At 37.4% G+C, this 5062-nt stretch overlaps 1 pseudogene; it reads right to left on the bottom strand.

The window, feature by feature from the left end:
* Positions 1-1756: 1756 nt before the first annotated feature.
* Positions 1757-2649, bottom strand: LOC143672509 (olfactory receptor 5AK3-like; annotated as a pseudogene).
* Positions 2650-5062: the final 2413 nt, after the last annotated feature.

The following is a 5062-nucleotide window of genomic DNA, read 5'->3' as shown; positions in this document are numbered from 1 at the left end:
CTGGTGTCTAGATATTTAATCACCTAAACTAATTAATTTAATTAGTTTATTCTGGAGATTGCTTTCACTTCTCTTACCTAGGGTTTTCTTGCTAGATGAATTTGTTGTCTATCTGTTCTTTGACATTCAGTTCAGCTTTTCCTGGACCTCTAACTTAGGTTTTGTTTAACAGAGGATACTTTTTCAGTTCTCATTTTCTTGTTTATTGTCCTGCTTGTATGGTGCTTTTTCCCTCCCCACCCTTTGGAGGGTCTACGTGGGTACTATAGACTCCAGCCAGGTTTTCCCATACTAAACTGGCCTCCTATCATGGGAAAGGAGTCACCTGCATCAGTTTTCCTTGAGGGTGAGACCCAGCAGATTAAAAGCCTTTCCTGTGAAGTCTCTGGGCTCTGTTTTTCTTTTTGTGCCCAGCCTGTGGTGCTTGTCTTCCTGTGGGTCCCACCAGCAAAAGATGTTGTGACACCTTTAACTTTGGAGGACTCTCCATGATGGAGGCATGGTGGAGACAGAGGAGAGTTTGTAGGCTGGTTTTAATGGCTTCAAATTGCCAAACCCTGGGTTCTGAATTCCTTGAGGGAGGGATTCCACCTGAATTGGGCTCCACCCCTCCACTGGGGAAAGCAAAGTTGGGAGATAGCCCTGAAAGCAGTCCGTTTCTGCCTCTGCCTGGGGAAGTTTCTGTACAAGAAGTCCATCCACTAAATCTAGAGACGTCCAAGTCTCCATAGAAAGACAGCCACAAAAACCTCCATTTTCTCCCCTTTCCTCTTTTTCCATTAGCCCAATGACCGACCTCCACCTTGACCAGATTCGCTTGGGCTGGGCACCTATTTTTAGTAGTTAGAATTTGTTAATTAATACCACAATAGGTGTTTAATTGTGCTCAGTTCCTGGTGCTGGTGAATTTCCTTTCCTTTCCCCTCTGGAAAGCAGCCTGTGGGGGAAGGGCAGCAGGCACTGGCCACCACAGCTTGGGAAACTCATGGTTCTGGGGAGGCTTGCAGCTTGTCCAGCTGGTCCAGACAGGGATATGCTGTGTGTCCAGTCACTGACCTGGCTCCAGGAGCTGTTCTGTACTGTTTCTGGTTATTTAGTAGTTGTCATGGAGGATGAACTAAAATGTGCATATTTTTAAGCTGCTGTCTTGGCCCTCAAGTCTTTTTTAAAGTCTAGAAATATTTTTAAGCATTAGGAAATGTCACTAACATGGAAATATTGGGTAGAGAGGATAATCTAGAGCACAAGATGCTATTAAAAGTAATAAATTTATTTTACATTCATATTGGAGCAATAATTAGAACAGATTTCTGAGTAGCCTCATTGTAGAAAATATTGGGAACTTGCTGAAGTAAATGGAAAATAATAAACTTCAATTTTAGCATTGATAATATATTAATAAGGAGGTTTGTAGAGTTAAGGTGTATATTAGAAATATATTTGAAAAGTTAAATATTTTTAAATTTCATACATGGTTCTTAATATTTTAGTTAATCTTGATAAGACCTTTTTCCATAGGTTGCAAAGACAAATTTCTCAACTATATTTCAGGAAAAATTAGTTCTGGAAGATCTTTACTGTGTTTCCCACATTCCAAATTCTTGTCTTTTGAGAGACACATCACTGATCTAAGATGAGAGTATGTTCTCAATTTCAGAAACATTTAATTGCATTAATTCTTTTCTATTGGATGCTTTGATTTGCTGAATTTTAATAATTTGGGTCCAGTCTAGAGGAATAGCTTTCCTATCACTTTTCATGCTCCTTTTATTTCCTTATTTCTCAAGCTATAGATCAGGGGTTCAATATGGGAATTACAATATCATAAAATATGGAGGTAACCTTAATGTTGTCCTGGAAATTATTAGAACGTGGCTGTAAGTACATTTAAAAGAGGGTTTCATAGAAAATGGTGACTGCTGTCAGATGGGAGGCACATGTGGGGAAGACCTTTCCTCCCTGCAGTAGAAGACATCTTAAAGATGACAGCCAAGATGTAGATATAGGAGAAGATGATAAAAGATACAGTGAATGTCAAGTTAAATCCCACAGAGACAACAAGTAGCAGAATGTTGATATCAGTGTTGGAACATGAAGGGGCAAGAATTGGGAGACCATCACAATAAAAGTGATTGATGGCATGGGACTTGCAAGGACAGTGAAAATGTAAAGCTTGTGTGCACAGAGGAATTTATCGAGCCCACCACATAGGAACTGGCTGCCAGTTGGATGCAAAGTCTTTGGGACATGACTCTAGGATAGTGGAGTGGCTTACAGGTGGCTACATACCAGTCCACTGCCATAGCAGCAAGGAGGTAACAGTCACTGGTGGTAAATGTTACAAAAACACACAATTGCACCACACATCCCATGAATGATATTGATTTATTTTCTTATATGAGGTTTTGCAACAGTTTGATAGCAGAGGTATAGCAGATGTCAATTAAAGCCAAATGTTCTAGGAAAAAGTACATGGCTGTCTGAAATCTGGAATCTGTCTTGATGAGTAGTATTATTCCAATATTACCCATCATGCAGGTCACATAGATCAGTAGAAGTACAATAAAGAGGACATGGAGAAACATGTGTTGAGGCACCAAATCCCAGAAGAAAGAATCCTGTCACTTGAATGATGCTTCCTTGTATCATGACTACCAAAAGATAGGAAGTCCCGAGAAAGAAAAGGAGGTCATTATGGCTTTTGAAATGAGAGATTCTTTGGTTTCACATCACTCTTTAAACTTATATATGCATGGCAAACACTCACAACAGTACTTATTACTTTCAAAATATTTTTTCTATTTTCTTGGGTAGGATTCACCAGATAAGCAGTTATCTTTGAGTCATGAATTGTTTTTACAAATTGAAGATTTTCATGGAAGACTGACTTCTAGTGTGCATGGTTCTAAGAATCATAGACTAACACATCTTCTACTATATTAAGCAGATACCCATAATTGCATAAAGGGACGTCCAGCTATAGTCATGTGCCTTTTCAACAACCTGCAACTTTCCACCACCATTTATTACATAATGTGGGTCCATGCTCTTGAAAGTAGTAGCACTTGTCAGAGAAGAGTTTTTTCTAAGGTGTTTTCATGGTCCACACCTATTTCAAGGCTGCATGTTGTCTTTTTTACTACTATACATAGCTTGCGCCTCCAATGTAGGTGACACTTTTCACAAGCCAGACAATCCAAATATGTATAAATATAAATATCAAATTTTATAATATGGGAAGATTTCTGAATTATAGGTCTGTGTTTCCCATTACATTGTTTTCTTTTATTTGTAACATGGTTTGCTATGGGAAGAATCATCTTGCAAAAATTTAATTAATTCAAAGTGACAACTTATTTGAAATCATAAATAATGCCTGATTTTCTACTGTTACTTCATGCTATTTGTGTAACTGATTAGGTGTGCCACTGACATTAATTTACCCATAATATTTTTCATATGCTCCCAGCCCTCAAACACTGGCTCTAGGGTCTTTGATCTAAAACACTACTCAGTATTGCTTACACCACTCAGACAGAGCAGTGTATCATGGATTCTTCATATAGTAGAGATTGACTTGTTGCTTGTCAATGCATTTGCCTCTTCATCTGGGCAGAGCTAGCCTATACATGCAGTAATACATGGTCATGGGTCCAAGTTCTGCTCAATGGAGCATGGTGATAGTTATGCATGCTACTTCGAGCCCTGAACCCCTCCACCCTCAACTCAACCCACCCCCTTGGAATCAGGTGCAAAACTTTTCTTCCTGGTCTATTGGCTGAATATTGACATATCAATGTTCAGGATAACTTTAGATGTCATGTGTTAGTGTTATCAGGTAAAATATGGGACAGCAGTTAAATTTGAATTTCCGATAATCAGCAAACAACTTTGTAGTATTTGACCTAAATATTGCATGGTATATACTAATTTGTCTGTTTTTTTTTGTTTGTTTTGCTGTTTATCTCAAAGTTGAATTCCACAGGGCATCATATGTTTTTATTTGTTGAATTTGGAATTCCTAAATGAAGAAGCTATCATTTTGCTTCATCAAAGTTTTGCAAGATAGCTTATGGCTATCTCCTTCAGGTTGTGTTCCTGAAGAACAGTGTGAAGCTGAGGCTTCTTAGCTACAACCCCCCTCCTCATCTGGATTTTATGTGACTGAGAACTTGCACGGTAATAAGAAATTGAGAATTGGGTGTTTACTTATTACAGCAGCTATTCCTGTTTTAATCAGTTCTCATTGCAGCTATTCTAATTATTCATGAGTTACTTTGAGTCTTCAGACAAAATAATTTGTAATATTGTTATGTAAGAACTGAGTCCAGTGAGTTTTTTGTATGATTTAAAGTGCACTGTCTAGAAAAATAAATAAATAAAAAAGAAAGCATTATTTGTATTCTCAATACCATTTTTGTTCTCTCCTCATGGTGATGAGTTGTTGTAATATTTGTGAATATTGACATTGAAGAAATTAAGGATTTAAAGGTTTCTCAACCTAACCATCCCAAATGTCAAGTGGCAACTGTATGTGGGGGTGACTTTAAGATAATAAGACCGATTTATTTGTATTATTTCAAGAAAATATTAAGGTTAAATTTTACCAGAAATTTAACATCAAACTGAATATTGTCTCATTCCAAAGGACTTTGGATGCAGAATACTTACTGCAGGCCATAATACTTTTATCCAAAGAAGTTTAGAAATTTTCCTTGGTAATTGTTTTCAGAATCTGAAGTCCATATTCTTGACTGTATGTCAATAGTAGCAATTCTTTTTTCCATGCAGTGTAATCCAAAACAAGAGTGAATTCAAAGTGAATGGAATTATTTTTGCAAATCTCTTCAGCTTCCCACATCAGGTTGCATAGTGTAAAAGATAGTGTGAAAAACTGGAGTACTCAAATCACTGAAAATGCTGCATAAAATATAAGAAGATAATTGTAAGAATATACCAAGCTTACAAACAAGAAAGGAAAATGGTTATCAACTGAATTTGATAAGGGACCCTTAAACCATTGCAGTGATTATGAGATGGTTCTAGGGCTGCACCAGTGGCT

The sequence above is a fragment of the Tamandua tetradactyla genome, chromosome Y (genome assembly GCF_023851605.1).
Source record: "Tamandua tetradactyla isolate mTamTet1 chromosome Y, mTamTet1.pri, whole genome shotgun sequence".
In the NCBI taxonomy this organism is placed as follows: Eukaryota; Metazoa; Chordata; class Mammalia; order Pilosa; family Myrmecophagidae; genus Tamandua; species Tamandua tetradactyla.
This window is presented reverse-complemented; position numbering and strand designations above follow the sequence as displayed.